This window comes from Rhea pennata, chromosome 1 (assembly GCF_028389875.1).
Source record: "Rhea pennata isolate bPtePen1 chromosome 1, bPtePen1.pri, whole genome shotgun sequence".
In the NCBI taxonomy this organism is placed as follows: domain Eukaryota; kingdom Metazoa; phylum Chordata; class Aves; order Rheiformes; family Rheidae; genus Rhea; species Rhea pennata.
The window spans coordinates 177760135-177780323 of NC_084663.1; positions in this window are offsets into that span (position 1 = coordinate 177760135).

Below are 20189 nucleotides of genomic sequence, written 5' to 3' on the forward strand. Positions count from 1 at the left end.
CTTTCTAATATTATGCTTGTAGGCACACCAGATAGGCTTACTAATTATGAAATTTAATTATAGTATCCATCTTTCATTTTATTCCATGAGATGTAAGTGACAACATCACATAAGCTCATCCATCATGTCATATCGGTTCATCCTCCTTCCTGGTTATTACATATCAAATGAAATTCCAGTTAAAAAAAAAAAATCTATCTGATTGGATACATTTTATGTACAACTAGGAAAACTTAGAAAACTACCTGCTGAGAAAACTCCAACTAGGACAGAGACAAACCCCAAGAAAAATAAACAAGATTCCTGTAATGATGCAGGACCTGTTTTTTCTGCAGCTATATCGTAAGGAGCAGGAACCACTAGAGGCTGATCCAAAAGTTTACTGATGAGAAAATGATACTCATTACTGGTAAAGGGGATGGTTTCTGCAAGAGAAAACTTGTCAAATGGCCATAATGACCAAAAAAGGTTACTTAAGTATTTGCAGGATATTCATAAAATGGATTATTGATGTAAATTCTTAAAACATTAAGATAACATTGCCTTACTATTTAAAGCAAAATGAGAAAGATTTTGGTTTGATTTTTGGCATAAAAGAGTTTAAAAGTAGTTAAAGTAATAATTGCAGAGTAATTATTTGTAATTATTAAGTAGAAATAATAATAGGATAAGGGAAATCAAAAGGTAGTAGAGTATTTTCTATAAAATCATTACAGCCTAAACTGAAATTTTTATTCTATTTTGATTCAATCCGAGGTCCCTGGAAATCTGTGTTGACAGTGATGGAGAAAACTCCCCTGAAGCTTATCTTATAGATTAGACAGTTTAGTGGGGATTAAGAAACTGTAGAAACCTAATTCCTGGACATATTCAAAACAAGAGCCTAAGTACCTTGATCAAATATTGAAATTAGGCCCCTCTGAGAGGGTGGTTGGAACAGATGACCTCCTGACATCTCTTCCAACCTGGATTTTTCTACCTTTCATTGATAGTTTAAACATTTTTTATATGTAGGTAGAATTTGATAAACAGCAAAAATATGTTTAAGGTTCATAATGCCAACATTTTTACATAATATCACACATATTTTCTCATTTTGCTTTAGCTTATTTTAGGGCTTTATCTAACATGTCAGACATAGCAGTAGAAAGTCTGTTAGCATTCATTTACACCTTTAGGAGCAGCATAGCATTGGGACACCGGAGGTAACACCAAATGAGATAGCACAGGACACAATACTAAATGGAGATACTAGGTCTGGTCCTAGAAAAATAATGATTGTATTGTACCATGCCCAGAAAAAAATGTTCTGCACTACTTTGGTGTATCTATCATGGTATGCATGGTACTGTTTCACAAGAGATAGACATGCCCTCTAAAGGTTGTATATCTTAACTGTTTTTGCTTAAGAAGCAAGAAATTTTGATGAATAAAACAATACAGAACACATTATAATTATTAGTGTTGTTATAATTGCATTGATCTCTGGAAGGTTTGCCACTGACTTTGACAGAACTGAGCTTATATCAGAATGAAATTATTAATGAAATTGTTGGTGAGGTGGAGGGAGTAGAAAAAGGAAAGCCTCTAATTTTATTAAAACAGAAGCCTGACAGTATCTCCACTGACTTACTTTTTACTCTGCAAACATACAAGACTAGTTTCATAGGTCTAAATGGTGTAAATCAGAGAAGTGAAGCTATGCAGAGAACCAAAAGTCAATAATTTTCAATATGCTGCACAGCAATATAGGACCCAGGTGGAGATGAATAAAGTTAGTATAATGGAACTATATAATGACAATGCATAGTGATACACAAAGAGAAGGTCAGGAAAATAGATGATCAGATGGACTTTCAGTTTCAGACTACAGGATGTATATCTGACAAAAACAATTGGAGGATGGTCTACGTGAAATTACGTGCCAAAACCAAATACTTTTCTTTTCTTCAGAGATAAATACATTGCATCTTAACAGTTCTGTAGGAATGTGATTTTAATTTTGAATTTAATGGCAATATCTTTTAAAAGTCTTTTTGATGCATTTCTTTTGCTTCCTTCAAAGAATGCACAATAGTTTGCCAGTATATTAGAACTGGGTATAAATGTTTAGGTTTTATAGAATTTGGTGTACATCACAGGATAGAATTCAAAACTTTTCAAAATATACCTCAGAAACTCAGCATAATTAAATTTAGTTTTGTTCAGAAATTTATATCCATAATATTTATCAAAGGAACACTGGAAAAAAGTCATTGCAGGATTTACCTTATGCAAAAGCCTTCGGCGTAAGATAGATGAGAGTGGATGAGTCCAACCCAGAGGCTATGCTCACATCCATAAGTTAAACCGTCTGGGTCTGTTCTCTGGCTCTGTATCCCCAGGCCAACAGGTATGGGCTATCTCATGTCCATTCTTTTAAATTCTCTTATCCTGTCAGATTCTCCCATCCTTTGTCAGCTGAGAATGGCAGCTCCCGCCTGAGCCATGCCCTTACACCATTTATTATAACTGCTCACTGCCGAAACTTTGCCAGCAACTGTTCCAACAGACTAGCATTTTAGGGAATCGTGTTGTAGAAAACTTTCTGCTCTCTATTCTCGGGAAGACTAACCTGCAAGAATAATTTACAAGCTCATCAAATTTCTCTTAGGAATTTTATCAGTGACATTGGGAAATGCTAGCAATAATAATATATAAAAAAAAAAAAAGAAGAAAAAAGAAATAATAGCAAAAAGTGCCTGAGAAATGGCATAGCCTACACAGGATCCCAGATGATTCAAAAAAGTTGGATCTCGGACAACAACAGCAACAAAAATACCCATTATTCTACTACTACAAAACTGCAAATCTATCTGCCAGTGACTAAACTCCTAAAGGAATAGACTTGTTACTGAATGTTTAGAGAAAATATGTCTTCTTACTGATAGTCTTGTTGATGTGAAATAATAATTGCCTCTTTCAGAATTTTATGAAATAAATGATCATGATTTTGATTAGTGGTCATAATGTCACTCTGGGAACTGTTCAAAACGATTGATAATTACTTTGGAGTTGATAGTATTTTGAATAGAATGAGTATTTTGAAACCTAAGGACTTTTTGTCAAAGTATGATTGAATCAATGGCAGCAATATATAATTAAATAATGCGTTGTGTGATTTAATTCCTTTATATAAAATATAGATCTCCTTTATGTCGCCTCAAATGCTCGGTTTCTATTTCATGTTTGTGTAATACATTTCTATTTCTACAAAATAGAAATAGCAAAAATATAAATAAGCAATGACATAAAACATTCTTCCCCAATCTGCACTTGTGGCACTTAAGGTATTTTTGTGAATTCCATTTCTATTTGTCTCGTTTTTTATTAATTCAGAAAACAATACCCTTTGGATTTGCTGCACAATTTCAGAATTACATGTAACTTATTTAGTGCCACCTCCAGTTATGGTTGACTTACAGAATTGAGGGATAGGGAAAACAAAAAAATATTAGTGCTGTCACAATGCAGAACACAAGAATAATGTAAAATATAAAGAAAATACCATTTAAATGCATTGTTTAAGAAAGAAAGAAGGTGATTGATGGCAGTTCTTAACTCTAGAAGGCAGGCAAACAGTTGGGATTTTACCAACAATGCTGCAATTAATTAGCATACAAATATTAGTATTTGCCTATGTATAAAATGTGTGATAGCTTGATATATACAAAAATTCACCTAATAACACACACATATTATGAGTTACGACACACAACTGAAAACCTTCTTTCCACTTGTTACCAGGCTGTCGGCGCATATAACATAATGCAACTTTTTGATTAGATGCATGAACTACACAATTGTGAAATAGTAAAAGTGTAATATTTATTCAATTTAGCTTTTGGCCTTAACGGATGAGCAATGCCTTCAGTTTTTTTTTTCTTGTTTTGGACTATGGATGCTCAGCACCTAACAGAATGAGGTTCTTTAGGAGCTAATGGGGAGCAGTGGGCACAGCCAGGTGGCCCCAGCCCAGGGGGATGGTGCCACTCATGGTCGGGAGTCTCCCCAGGGGCAGTGATGGGAAGGGGCCACTTGAGACAAGCCAAACCCCTGTTGAGCCCAGACATGATGTGCCAAGATAAGCCTTTAAGGCTGATGCCATGTCTGCAATTTGCAGTAATTTGGCCCACCTTTGTCACTTAATGGAAATATCTTAAAAATAATCAACTGGATAATGTGTATAGGACAGCTCAAAAATCTTATTGGAGTTTCTACATGAAATATCATTATATAAAAATAAATAAGTGGATATTTTAGCTAAAACTGGTGTTATTTCTGTAGCTAGCCAACCTTCACCAGTAGACAACACCATCTTCTGAGTTTGGTCAAAAGATCCCTCAGCCCCACCAAGTTAGATTCCTTTCATGCATGTCAAGTAGAAGCAGCCACACTGATTTAGGGCTTAGAATCAGTTTCTGAGACAGTTTGTTGATTTTGTTTACTACAAAGTGTTCCTGTGTACTGTATATTGCTGTGACCAGTGACTCCTCATAGAGGAGCAATCATGAGTCAGAAGGTGTCATCATGAACAGAGACACTTTCACCAAGAGCTGATCTACATTTATTTCCTGTTACACTTAAGACATCTACCTATTGTTTAAATACTGAGCATTACCTTCATTTTTGCATGATTCCTATAGTAAGTAATATAGAATAATCATATTCAAAACCAGAAAGCTAAGCTGAACCACCAGATAATTTAATAAATGTATACTTAACTATTCTTAATGTATACACACATATAATTTTCCAAAGAAAAGACAGTAGAATTCTGCTGCTACTGAAAGCAATTACAAAATTCACACTCACTTCTCTCAGAACAAAGTGTGTCTTTTGCTTGAGAGTTGAGTTTCTCGTCAGAGTTACTCATTGTAATTTATCAGGGATGCTTTTACTTTTTTGAAGGACAGAAATGAAAGTTTAAGTCCAGCAATAAAAGATTAAAAAGATGACATCAGCCTTTCAATTGATGAATCGATCTGCATACAGAGAGAAAGCAGCTCATTTCCACAGGGTAAAGAAGGACCAGGGGGCATGAAATTGGGGTTTACAAAAGCTTAATAGAAGGAATAGTATGAATACAGATTCATTTTTAAGTAGAGAGAAAATACCAGAATTAATGAAGTAAGACTGTTTAGGCTCACTAAGTGGACTGGAAAATAATTTTCCTACAGAATGTTAAAACATAAAATTAATATTCATTAAGAAGAATTTCTGAAGTATCATACTTAACTTAGGTTTGCTTAGTTTTCCCAATGAAATATTTTATAATCATTCTCAATTTAGCATATTTTTGAAGAAAATAAGATTCATTTAAATATATTTTTTTATATATTTTTTTTGGAATAAAACAGATTAAATTGTTACAAAGTCCTGAAAATGTGGCAGGATCTTCACATAAACTCTCACTGGGACTTCCTATAAGCAAAAGATTAAAGTTGACAGCAAACTCATCTGAGAGTTTTTATCACATTGAAATGCCTGTAAAGATTTGAATATGAGAAAAGAGACAAATCCTACAAATACTTGAGAAAATTTAATATGAAAAATATCATAGTCAAAAAAAATGTATTTAGAAATTGATGTTTTATTTCAATAGCTTCTTTTTTAAGTTATCTAGAGTCTTAGAGGATCAAGACTTGGTCACTCCATATGTAACCCACAGACATATGTACTTCATTGCAAAGATTAAAAATCATTTGGAATTTGAGAGGAGACTCTACTACCAAGGATAAGCACAAAGGAAATTCCATCAGAAAAGTGGAGGAATACAAAGATACAGAGATGAAGGCTTACATTGTATGCTTGTAATTCAAATAAGCTGAAGTAGCTGGGTATAAAAATCAAAAGCAAATGTATTTGTAGAGGAAGAGATCCATTTGGACATAGGATATATTCTGCAAGATATATTCTACAAGGAAAAAGTAATTATCAATGAAAGGGCTGTTTTTAGATGAGCAGATCATACAAAGGGAAAGAATGATAAAAAGTTAGGGGAGAGTAAAGCACAGAAAAAAATTAACCATCTTACCCACCATAAAATAAAGAGCAGCAAGTGATGATGATGATGATGATGATGATGAAAAGCATACAGCTGCTAGATGTTGAATAAAGAGTGGAATTGAGAAAAATATAGATTAGATTGAATGCAGAAGCTGGTGATGATTTTGTGAAGTCTGAAGAACATGTGTAAATGTTTCTTTTCAGTAGACGACCTTCAAGTTTCTCTAGTGCTTTAAAGGAGCACTATTTTCAGTAAGACCACAACAAGTGGATTTCCTATATAGTGAGCTAATAATATTTCCACAAGTCTTACTAAAACATTTTTAAATGTAAAGGAAAGTGGATTTGGAAATTTTGGTTAATGTATTTTGTGTGAGTTATGAAAGTAGTGTCAATTTGGATATGGCATCATCAATAGTACTCTCTTTTTATAACATTTCCATGACTCCTCCTGCCACCTTCTGCCCTATTCTGCTCCAATACTCTCAATCTTTCCATTGCGTTTTTTTTTGTTTCTGTTAGAGAAGGGCCTCTGTCCTAATTCTAAAGCTAAAGAAGCCACATGAACCTTGATAATTACTCTTTTGTTGGTTATTTTTAAAATAATTTCTGTGAAAAAAAAAAGTCAGGAAAGTACTGCAAACTGAGAGCTAGTTAAGCATTGTTGTGTCTAATTAGGCTCAGTACTATAAAAATGAATTGGTCAATTTATTACTACAGAATGGGCAAAGATATGCATAGCTTTTGTTAATCCAAAATAATGTTGGTCAAAGGGTGATACCTCTCTTTCTGTTTCTTTTTTAACTCTTTTTTCTTTTTCTATAATATTATAAGAAATTTAAAATATTTTTACAAAGCTGAACGTGATAAAACTTGCTTTTCTAAAAATAAGACTAAAATGAAGCGTCATATGAAAGATGGGGAGCGGTAGTAAAAGTCAGTTTGTTTGGTCGGTTTGATATATTCTTTTAAAGATGGATAACAGGTATACACACAATCTTTTCAAAAGATCTTTTATCTATTCTTTTAGTTCAACCCAAAATACCCCAAGGTGTAGTAAATAAAAAAAAATACTCAGAGTATTTATTCCATGTGCTAAAATCCTAGTCTCTTCTATAACCCCTGGTGTCCCTTCCTATATCACTATCATACACAACCTCACCTACATTACTGGTCTGATATGTAAGCACCGGCACATCACGAGGGCATATTATACCATTTGTTATAACGTTTGTTTCACAATTCCTAATATTTATCAGTTCGAAACTCAGGAATGTCTTGAGTGAGAGGAAAGAGTTGCTGTTGCAACAATGTTGGAACGAAATGGAAGTGCATGCCACAGCTGTAGGCAGCAATTAGAAATGCTTAATCCTCTCTACTTCCTTTACCCCACATTATTTCTCCCCTCTTCCGAACCTAGGCACAACATGACTATTATGCAATACAGATATAGCTGTGCTCAAAATTCTGCATGTGGCTTTAATAGGCGGACACAGAACTCGCAGTATTCTTAATGTACTGATGATTCAAATGTTCATTTTTCTTTGCATTTCTGTGGCGATTGCATAATAAAGTCAGGTGTTATGAAGCTCTTTCTTAATGGAGCTTTGAAGGTCTTTGGGAATATAAAATATTCCTGAGAAAAATTATTCCTTTTGGCACTGCTGGGGAAAAAAGAAATAAGGTAATATTCACATATTTTGCACTCTGTGGAGAATTAATGAGGGGTGGGAGAGGAAGCATGTCTGAAAAGAAGTGCTCTATTTCTTCCATAGTTTGTTTCCAGAGAACATACAACAATTCAAAAAATAAGATAAAGTTTAATTTATATCCACTTGAAGAGAAAATCTTTGAAGGTGAGAGTATGTTTGTTCATGCTAAAATCAAAAGCTGATACTATCTCTGCTTCTGTTTTGTTTTAAATTCTCTCTTTAATGGCTTTTATGCTTTTATGCCAGTAGATCAACACATGACACCCTTTGAGAAATCAGCCAGTTCTATTTTAGATATTTTCCTGAATATACCATCTGCTGTACCACATATACATATATATGCTGTACCTTATATATATATATTATGCTGTACCTTTTATATATATATATATATATATATACACACACATATATATATATACAAAGGATCATTACTTGTCTGTTGTTTCTAATATTAACTTTTTGTTTGGTGAAATCCAATCCAATCCAATTCTGAGCATGGTACACATAGTCCCACTAATTTTGTTAATTGTTTAAATTTGGTTTCAGAATAACTTTCTTAAGTGATATAAAACCAGAATTACCATATGTCACTAGCCCATAGATCTTCACTATCCACTTTCAAAATTAGACACATAATTTAATGTGTTGAAGTCTACACTCCTAATAAACTGAGCACTTCTGTATAAGATGATATAGTAAGCACGGAAATTAAATCTCAGCAACCACAAGGCAATAGAAAATCTTGATGAAGTTAACATTTGATTTATTTGTGGAAAATCTAAATCAATACAAGTTTATACAACCTCTCCCTTCTACCCCAGTAGTAACTTCTACAGAAACTGAATCTTTACGTACGCAAACTATATTTTTGGTCACATCCATTTACAGCCCTTATGTGATAGGATTCTGTGAAGACAGGAGTACTGCTGACAGACCAAATAGCCCTGACAGTCACATTTAAAGCTTTATAATGTTTCCTTTTGGCTTTAGGGGGAGGAGGGGGAGAGAATAATGCTGTCTGTAAATCCGCAGTAGCAAAGAATAATTGCTTCTGTTCCCATTTCCAATAACAAGAATTTCTTATAACAAAGCAAAGCAAAAATTATTCATTACATTATAGGTGGAAATAAATAACATAATTAATTGAAATCTCTAGAACTGGAATATAATGAGGAAAAGTCACAAATGCAAAAGCATTTTTAATATCAAAATTAGAAAAGAGATACATTCCATTTCATATGTCCTAAAGCTCATATGCCTCCATGAATTGTGATGGTAGTTCAGTTCTAGTTCTAGTGGCAAAAGCCCACAAGTTCCCCCACCTCCATTATGAACCCAGTGCTGAGAATCAAGCATAAACTAAATTTCTATCTCAGTCCTGCATCATTTTCTCATCAGTAAACTTTTGGATTAGCCTTTAGTGGTTCCTGCTCCTTAAGATGTAGCTGGAGAAAAAACAGGTCTTGAAGTCCAGAATAAATATCATCTTTGCATTCATTGTCTTTTCATTCTTATAACTGGCACATCATAAATTAAAAAAAAAAATAGTAATAATATCCTATGACTCACATAACAGTTCTATTCCTGTGAGGTTGATATGAAAAATTATGAGAACTCTTTCCTCCAGTAGAGTTCTACCTCCAGTTCTGCACAAAATACTATTACTTTCCCAGCAGCTTCCTTATGTTACTCATAACCATTTTCCCTTTATACCTGTAGCCTTTGTGATTTTACGTGTGTTTTCTTCTGTATCAGCTGTGTTAAAATGCATTTCCAGACACAGAATCTTAAGGAAATACAGATTATTTGCTGTGTGAATTGTACATTTGAAAAGGTACACATACAAATAAATATTCAACCTCTGAGTCAACAATCATAAATCCTTAGGAGTAATACATCTCAAAAGGTAAAATATATATAGGATACTGATGTTTATATGATTGTGAATATTACAAGACACTGAACTGGTCTAAAGCCTCGAGATAGAACTCCTTCTCTCTCTCTCTCTCAAAGACACCCACAAACTCTGTTTTCTTGAATTGAGAACAAAAGACTCCAAATACTTTCAGTCCCTACAGTTATTATTTTTTTTAGAAAACAAAAAGCATAAAAGAGAGTGAAATAAATAGGAAAAAACCTCTTTGGCTGAAGGCATTAAGTATGGAGATTTACTTTTCCCACTGTGTCATTATAATGACTTTGCAATGCTTTTTCTTCTAGTTCTTCCTTGTCTAACAGTTTTCAGTAGCTTGCTGGACTGAGCAAACTTCTCAGAATTCCCTGTCTGGGTTTGTAGGACAGTTTCTTTTCTGTTACCTCTGAGGTTTGTCTTTGGTCTTTTCTAATTGCAGACAGACTCCCGATCCTTTGAGGGTCTTCAAAGCTGCTTCTTTCATTTCCAGTTTTCCCTGTCTGGTACTTCAGACAGCCCTCCCCAAACACACGCACGCACACACACAAATACACAAGCCTGAACATAAGTAGCTGCTTACAAGGGAAAGGAAATCTCCTCTTTCCTTTAGTATTTATCACTGAGCCAGAATAGACTAGTCAGAATAAGGTAAACTGGAAACCTTTATCCATGTTGCCCACTTCACAGAGTTTTGTTTTGCAGTTCTGGATTTAAAAAATGCAATATTTATACTGTATATATTACAAATTAAATGATTCTTTCATCCTTCTGAGACGTCTTGAATAAAAGCCTGATTTCAACATAGTTGACCTTGAGAAAATTAGAGAAAGGTGAATAACACAAATGAAAGCTTGCTAAATAGAAAGAAAAACAAGTTATCATTGTTTCTAACAAACCCACAAGATATTTACTGTAGACCTGCAAGAACTGTGGGAGTATTTAATTTAAATCACTCATTATGTCTTGTTAACTCTCTCAAAAGTAAGACTATTTACTTTAGCTTCTAGCTACATTGCAATCAGTGGCAGTGTAATTATCATCATTAAAAAATATCTTCGTAGAACTCTAAGAATATATGACTCTGCAAAGGCATGAATATACAATGTATAGAGTTAGGAGTTAGCTAGCTAGTACTCATTCACTTAATATCATGCCTATTTGCTAATCAGTATTTCAGTGAAATTCAGTATGTCAGAAGGTCATGTCTACTCGTGAAGTCAGTATGTCTACTTATGAAGTCAAGACTTTCACATCCAGCATTTCCTGGCATTTTCTAACTCCTCAGTCTCCATGTACATTCCAAAGACTTATTTGCCCAAGATTTCTGGTGTTAAGGCATTAAATCCATAAAGCTACAAATTTTTGGAAGTGTCAGGCCACCTGAGGGCACTGCCAGCCTTCCTGTCCCTGGAGGGGACCGCTGTTGAGTTGTCAACCCCTGTTGAGTTGAAGAAATCCCTCAGAGCTTTGCGTTTGGGACTTGATTGTGCCTGTTTCAAGCTAGTCCAATATCCTTTTTTTTTTTTCCTCCCATTCTCTGCTCCTGTTACACACATTGCCTTTCCCTGCCACTGACTGCTTATTCACTCTACTATTCAGAGGTTTCTTCAAGCATCTGAGTAAAGGTACAATATTATTTTTTCTTTAGATGGCTATCCTGACCTGGACTGCAGTAGGTAAGACAAGGTGATACTCTACTGCCTAGTCTCACTTTCATTAGGGAAAATATAAGACCCATCAGAAGAATCATGAACAAACAGGTATTAATAGCTCTACCATCCATCACACCCTGTATCAACTCTTGTTCTCAGATGAGGGCATTAAGCTGCACTGAACTGTGGCACAATTACTCTCTGAGGAAACAGCTAATTTGCTTTGCATTCTTGGAACAATTCATTTATAGCCAGTTTGGTCTGCAGTGGAGACATGTGCAAAGAACACAAACCCTTCTGAGACAGACTCTGAGATTTCCCATTAGAAGATTTACAAGATTCAAAAGAATATCTGTCTGCCCCCCTTATAAGTTCAACCTCTATAGAATCATAAAAGAAGGAAAATAAAACTGTGTTAGCCAACTATGACCTGAGTTCATGCTCTAGATTAGCATATATTCCCTTACCATGCAATGTACATCTTAAAGTCTATTCAGTGGTCCTACAGTGTAGTACTACTATTAGTCTGTCTTGTTTCAAATGCTTATCTGGAATTCTGTGAAAATGATACTTAAATTATCACAGTAAGTTTTTCCTTCTATCCCTGCTAATAGTCCCTGTATTTATTTTCATTATGAAACCATTATTTGCCAGATTTCAAATATACACATTTTTCAGATTTTCAACAATTTTTGTGAAAATCAACTTCCAAATAGGAGTGTATGAGTGAATATCTCTGTTAGAATCTTCACAGAGGAAAAAACTACCATGTGATACTTTTCAAAATATCAGCAAATCTAAACATGAAGTGCAACAGTCTTCATTAGTCAAGAGAGATATTATTCATGCTTCACTGTCTAAATCTATTAGAAGTACTAACAAATTGAAGCATTAAAATGTTAAAAGTCTGAGCTAAAATAAATAAATTATCATTGATTGTCATATACGAACCACTAGTTCACCTTTTCACATCATAGGAATACAGAATCACAGAATAATAGTCACAGAATGGTCAAGGTTGGAAGGGATCGCTGGAGATCCTGTAGTCCCACCTCCCTGCTCAAGCAGGGTCACCTAGAGAACATTTCACAGCACTGCATCCAAGCGGTTTTGAAGATCTCCAGAGAAGGAGACTCCACAACCTCTCTGGGCAACCTGTGCCAGTGCTCCGTCACTCGCACAGGGAAGAAATTCCCCCTCACGCTCAGGCAGAACTTCCTGTGCTTCAGTTTCTGCCCATTGCCTCTTGTCCTGTCACATGGGGCAACTGAAAAGAGTTTGTCCCCGTCCCCTTGACACCCTCCATTCAGGTACTTGTACACATTGATCAGATCCCCCCTCAGTCTTCTCTTCCCCAGGCTGAAGAGGTCCAGCTCTCACAGCCGTTCCTCACAGGGCAGGTGCTCCAGCCCTCTGATCATCTTTGTAGCCCTACGCTGGACTCTCTCCAGTAGCTCCATGTCTCTCTTGTCCTGGGGAGCCCAGAACTGGACACAGGACTCGAGGTGAGGCCTCAGCAGGGCTGAGGAGAGGGGCAGCATCACCTCCCTCCACCTGCTGGCAACACTTTTCCTAATGCACCCCAGGAGACCACTGGCCTTCTTGGCTATATGGGCGCATTGCTGGCTCATGGTCGACTTGTTGTCCACCAGGACTCAGATCCTTCCCTTCAGAGCTGCTTTTTAACAGGCCATCCCACAGAAATTGCTTCAGTAACTCAGATTATAGGATAAATTTTAAACTGGGTGTCCTTTTATCTAATTGATTTTTCTTTTTTTAAGTATTTGTACTTCTTAAATGAGATATTCATCTAAACAAATAAACCAAAATGAACTGTTCTGTTTTAATCTGCCTGTAACTGGTTCTGATTTGATGCAGCACTCTAACTAGTTACTACTTCCAACCTGGGCCTCATACAAAATAAGCCTGAAGTGTTTAAGGCTGGAAACTTGTCACTTCTCGTATGAGGAGAAAGGGCATTACTCTTCCTGAAAACTTGCAGCTGAGGAACAGGAGGAGGAGATGGGCATGGGCATGGCTTCAAGGGAAGCAACTGGGCTGACAGACCCTGTGCCTTGTGGGAACATGTGGAAGAAGCAGCAAGTTTTGGGTGACTTCTGGCTGCAGTGGACAGAGGCAGCTATCTGCTGACCTGACCTCTTGTCTAGAGAGGTTTGCTGCCTGCCAGGGGCTTGGATATGGGATGTTATCAAAACACTGACAAGGCTTGCCCATTCATCAGACTATTACCTTCTACTGCTCTTCCATGTGTGTGCTGATAATACTAACAGCAAACTGGGAAACATCAGACATGATTTCAGAGCTCTGGGGATGGTGGTCAAGGGTCTGGGAGTCCAGGTGATTTTCTCTTCAATCCTGTCAGGGAGGGGGAAGGATGGGATGAGGAGGAGATGAATTTTCCAAGTTAACAACTGGCTGCACCACTGCAGCAACAGGGTTTTGTTTTCTATGATCATGGGACATTGTTTGAAGATCGACAACTGGTGGGGAAAGATGGGATCCACCTCACTAAGTGGGGCGCGTGTCTTTGCAAACAGGTTGGCCAGCCTGTAAAGAGGGCTTTAAATTAGGAAAGACAGGGGAAGAGGAGAGTTATAGAGACAGGATAGTCAACAAAATGTGACTCAAGTTGAGATGCCTCCAGCAGGTCCATGCAGCTGGGGAAGTGCTTATGAGACATGGTTATAGGCTCCTGCCCCCCTCCTGGGAAACCTGCACACACAGCTACCTCTCTGAAATGCCTGTACCCCAATGCATGCAGCATGTGGAATAAACAGAAGGAATTGGAAATCTGTGTGCAATTGCAGGGCCATGATCTCATTGTAACCACAGAGACATAGTGGGATAGCTCACATGACTGGAATGCTGTTGTGGATGGCTATGTGCCACTTTCATCCAGAAGTATGCCAGAGTAATGTAAACAACACATGTATAAAAATAATAAGCTGATGAAGAGTCTTTGGAAATTGATTTTTGCTTTCTCTGACTTAATGCTAAAATTATGCATCAATATCTGCATTTTTTCAGCTTAGGATCCTTTAACAGTATTCTTTTTTCAGTTAAAGAAAAATAAAAATCTTGAGATCACATTTAAATAATGTTCAGAAACACAGGGAGCTTAGTCTTGCATGGTGTTTCTAATCTTCCTCTCCCCAAATCTTTAAGCAAATTGCTCCTATCTAAGCACAAAATCATAAATGTAATGTCTGACTACAGTGCTTTGCAGTACTCAGCACTTTTAACTGACTCAGCTCAAAAAAGCAGACTTGAAATATATATATTTAATTCTAGTTTGTTTGAAGAGGCTTATCTCAAACATTTGGATTTTCAGAACTGACTGAGTAAGCATAAGTTGACATAAGCCAAGCGTATGTCAGCTCTAATACCTTGCAGATACTGTTTATATTGTTATGGTGCTGTTGCTCAGTCTAGGTCACCTTTCTGTATCAGCTCTTTTAAAAAGTGCCCTTAACTTGACAAAGACCTTGCAGATGAATATCTACCTTATAAACCTTCTTGCAAGGGTAAATTAACCGCAAGGGTTTAATGCTTAGGTAATGTCATGGCATTCTTGATAAGCTGGAGAGATACCAAATGACACTGCATTTAGAAAGATGTCTACTTGACAAATAACCTGGTGGTATGGTTTGTGCACTGAAAGTGCAAAAATAGCGGGTTTTTTCTATTTGCTTAGTTCCTTTTTAGTCCTTCATCAGAATGTTTACTATTGAAGTTAATGACACATGTTACAAAGTATAGTCTGAAAAACGATCAGCTTAGTAGCTGCAACATGTCTTTAATTGACCTACTACCAGGGAGACAAATCTCCAGAGAGCATGTATAGAGGCAGTTTTATGAGTCAGTTTTATACAGATTATTTTACTCCCCGCTTCCCCATGCCTGGAGCATGGCAACACAGGAACAGGACAAAATATTGTCTGTTTTGCTCCTTCATTCATTCTCCACAACTTAATTTAGTCTATCATTTAATAGCTCAGTTTTCTTTGAATGAATACAGATTAGGGAAGACTTCTGAGACTTCTGGGTTGGACTAGATGATCTCCAGAGGCCCCTGCTCATTTCAGCCATTCAGTGCTTTTGTGAAATATTACTGACTTGTTTATCTCAATATTAATAGGCTTTGGTAATAGTGATCATACCTTTAAAGATTGTTTTTCTTTAAATAAATACCACAAAACCATACATTCTGAGATATATTTTGAAGCTGAGAGAAATATAGAGCAGAAAGAATGAATCATCCTCGACTGACAGTTAATGAAGTCTATTTCTGTGAAATATGGCTGGTATCAGTACTGGACATAAACAGAAACAGGATATTAGATGGGTGTACAGGAGAACAGGAGATTAGATATTAGACCAGCTAGGCTATTTCTAAGATCCAATCTCCCCATTCCTCTGCCAAAAAATGCATCATTTACTGCAATTTTAGCCAAGTTCTACAAAGTACCTGGTTTCTATTAATTATATATATACATATATATACATATATATATACTCACACTCTTTTGTTAAAACCATAACTGCATTTTGAACTTTTGGAGCTTTTTAAGTTTTAGATTTTTTTGATTCAAGTTTTCTATGTCATTTTCATGAGATTTTTGTCTGTAAAATCACCCTACTCTCTCAAAAATAGAAAACCATTGTGGCTAGCAAAATTTACATAGCCTCAAATATCACTTCTGAGGACTTTTCTCATGAAAGGTCCATTGAATAAACTGAAATATTGATCTGACTTGTTCTTCTATTAAAAGAAAATCTCTTTTTGAATGGCCTGAGTAGCTGATGCCAGCAACCATTTCTAAATACTTGTCCCCAATCAAATGAAGATAGAAAGCTCTTATTTAATATTTATGATCCTTCTAGGAAACCAGTCTCTCTTAAGAAAAATTGTGAAAAACATGGAAAAGGACTTACAAATGAAATATGATTATCTAAGCCCAAATATCAATAATACAGACGACAATAGAAAAGTATTGAAGTAACAAAGCCAATAACAGTGGTTGATGCTTAGAAGAATGGGTGCCACACAGCTGTGAAATTTGTTAATGTTCTAGCCAGTAGATTCCTACTTTCCTTAAATAACATTGTCAAGTGGTTATAAAGCTATAGTTTTGAATCTGTGGTAACAATCTTACCATAGTAAAATTGGTAGTTTATTAGAAACATATACAAAGCCACCTTGTAAATTCTTCTTTGCATAGCACGGAGCTCAACCAAGAGGAGATCTTAGCAGCCACAGAATAATTTTTCCTGTTTATTAAGTAAATATATCTATCTGGAAGTACCTTTTCAAGCATTGCTGCTGCAAAAGAATCAACTAGTTCCAAAAGAGCAAATGTTAACTCGAGGTCTAGTACCATGTACTAGACCTAATGGCAATTAGGAATGCCTGACACTTTGCATTACAAATTTATTTTCAGCTGCTTCGAGCATTTTTGTGCTATAAGTTTTCCAGCTGTATTCTACGCTGATTCCGAGTTATGCAGTGGTCTGAGTTTTTTGAAGATTTTCATCTGAAACCATTCAATTGGTTCCACAATGACATGAAGGAAACACTTATTATCATTCCAGTGTTTTCAAGATAGCATTATTATCTTTCTTGTTAGAAGGTCCATGCTACAAAAGCACAGGTGTAACATTTGTCTGAGAGCTTGCTAATACTTCAAGGAAATATATTTACTCTTTAATAAAAACAATAAGCTCTCTATTTACCTAAGTGTGAAGCTTTTAATACATACTTGCTCAGTTGAGACTAATTAGTGTGTGGAATGAAATTATCCCCAAATTTATTCCTCATAGTTCATGTTATAGCCAAGACCAGATCAACTGAGCATGATTTTTTCCTGAAATCATTACCCCACAATGAAGATATAAATGATTTCTAGAACATCTAAGCAACTGGGAATTTTGTAACTCCTGTATTCTTGCCTTGCAAACTAAATTATTTTAAAGTAGCAGGAATGTATGCTACTTCCCCTCCCCTGTACAGGTCTTTTGGTGTTTGTTCTTAACGGAGGTTGTCTGGAGGAAACACTAGGAATACTGGCAACTGAAGCGAAACTTTACCCACTTTGCATTATCATGCTGTGAAGTGCATCTGTATCATTGGTGTAAATGGCTAGGAAAGAGTTTACCTGAAGTAGAAAGATCAGAAGATGTGCAGTCAAGCATTATTAAGTGATATATCATTTACTCTGATTCATATAGGTATCTGAGTGTAGATTTCTTGCTATTATGACTATTAACTGCTTTCTAGATAGGAAAATGGTGAGATAAATCAAGACCGATACCGATGTAGCATTAAATCACGTTAACAGTTGTCCCCTCTCCTATTCCAAGTGCATCTTATTCATGGATGAAAAATTGTGATTGGCCATAACATTTGTCTTAAGTTTTCTGTAACAGAAAAATGGGGAATGAAGTGGAAAACACTGACAAATATACAAATCATGATACTTCTGACACTGCTACAATATGATAGTCCAGATGTTCATTATCCTCAAAAGTTAAAAATAACCTGCTTATTAATGTCGTTGCTCTTTGCTTCACACAATGCTATTTTTCCTTGTAATAAATTGATCTAAAAAAAAGATTACAATCATACTGCATCAAAAAAATTGCTTGCAAACCTCATATATAAATTGTCAGTTCAGAGTATTAAAATAGATGGATGTAATCGTTAATAATGTAATTTTAATTTTAAAAGTCCATTTGCAGTAAGTATATCATTATTACTTCACAATCTTGAAATTAAAATGTATTTTATGTTATCTCTTACTAATTTGCATTTAAAATTAGATAACATGCTATGCATAGTTAATATAGATGAACGTAATTAACCTCTATATGCTCAATATCTTCTTCAGCATTCTAATCTAAACATATTCAAGACATATAATTACACATAATTATAAAATAATTAAATAGCTGTATTTATTATATATTGATTGTAATAGAAGCCTATATGGTTTATCAGCAACTGCAAGATATATCTGTTCCTAAGTGAGAACTCTCATGCTTGCTACTCTCTGCGATAGCAATTATTTGAGATTAAGTTAACATAAAAATTAGTTGTTCGGTTTATTAATAAATAAAAATAATCTGCAAACAATACAAAAGAAAATAGGGTAGTCTAAATCCATACGGGGGCCCTTTAAAAGTTTACTGTCTCAAGTAATAGCAGAAGTATACAGAACATTAGATTTTGATAATATGGTAGAGATAAGAATACAATAAAACACAACAAAATATTCTTTATTTTTAACAAAGACTTTTCAACGGCAATATGATGCAGTACATTATTTTTATAGAATTTTAATGATTCACATAAATACAGTATATTCTCACAGTTAATTTAAACTCCCATATAACCCTACTAAAGTCAATGAGATTTCATTAAAAATGACTGACCACTCCAGGATGTGTGTGTATGCATATATATACATGTATATTTATATGTATTTATATATACATACCTATATATACATACACATACATATATATATATGTCTCTAAGAGAAGTATACTTTATCAAGAGGTTAAAAAATTTCACACAGAACTACTAGAAGGAGAAAAGCATCTTTGTCAAGACTGTTGTTCACCAAGCTTTAAACAAGAAATTAACAATACATTATAGCATATAAAGAGGATGGACATAATCAATATTTGTTATTTGAAGGAAACAAACCCTATAGCCTCCATATAGTTCTAATTTGCCAACTCTGTTTTTTATAGTCCCTGTCTTCTTAAGGGTGTAATGGTTGGTGCTGATGGACTCAGCTCCTTGACAGGACCCGTTTGGCTTCACACTCATTGCAGGCCATGCTGTGATCCAGCAGTATCTACTCTCGCTTTTGGACCTCCTGTTCCACACTGATTACAACTAAGGGAAGTAGTTTTGCTATTTCACAGACATTAAGGGTGTTTCACAACTGAACTGTACATGTTTGCAAAACTGAATTTCCATTCTAGTGTTAGAGTCAAAGTATAATTAAAATTGTCTGGTGAATAAGCCATATGTTGGATACAGACAATGCCAATACAACGCTTCCATGTCTTAAAAAAAAAAAAAAACACCCAAATCTCTTGTTTTATCAAGAAAGAAACCCCCCACCACCACCATGGGAAAGCATGGGAAAGCAAGAGTAATTGGCAAAAGGAAGAATAATCTCCAAAAGCTGGAGGAGAGATATGAAGAATCAAGCTGACCCCTGATCCGAGTAGGGACATAGGGAGAATAGGACTCTGCTTCCATTGAAAGAGGGCACCTTCCTTACCCATTGCCACCTTCTGCTTGGTGGTAATAGGAATTACTGAGGAAAAGCTGCAAAGAGCTTGGGGTGTTTACAGCTGCAGTGAGAGAAGCAGCAAACCTAATACACAAGGCTATTACATACTAAATACAAACCTACCTGAAGATTTGGGGAAAAATGTGATTTCAATAGCCTATTTGCATTTGTATCCAATAAGAATAGGAGTAACAGGCTTGTGTAATGATAACTAAAAAAGAATCATCTTTTCTGTATGTTTCTCCCCAAAATTCAGAAAGCCTTATATAAAGGATGCACAAAGGTATCTATGTTTTCCCGAGCTTGAAAAAAAATGGCTGTTAAATTCAGGGATATGTGGAAGTAACTATGTCCTTAGACAAAATCCAATCAACAGTAATCAATCCTTTCAATTGTGTAATAAAGTCTTGAGAAGATTAAGCTTTGCCACTGAAATGTGACATTGTTTTTCATTAAATAACGAAGCAGTTATTGCCACAGCAAACCAATGTCAAATCACTGTAAGAAAGGAAAATCCTTCATCTATCATTAT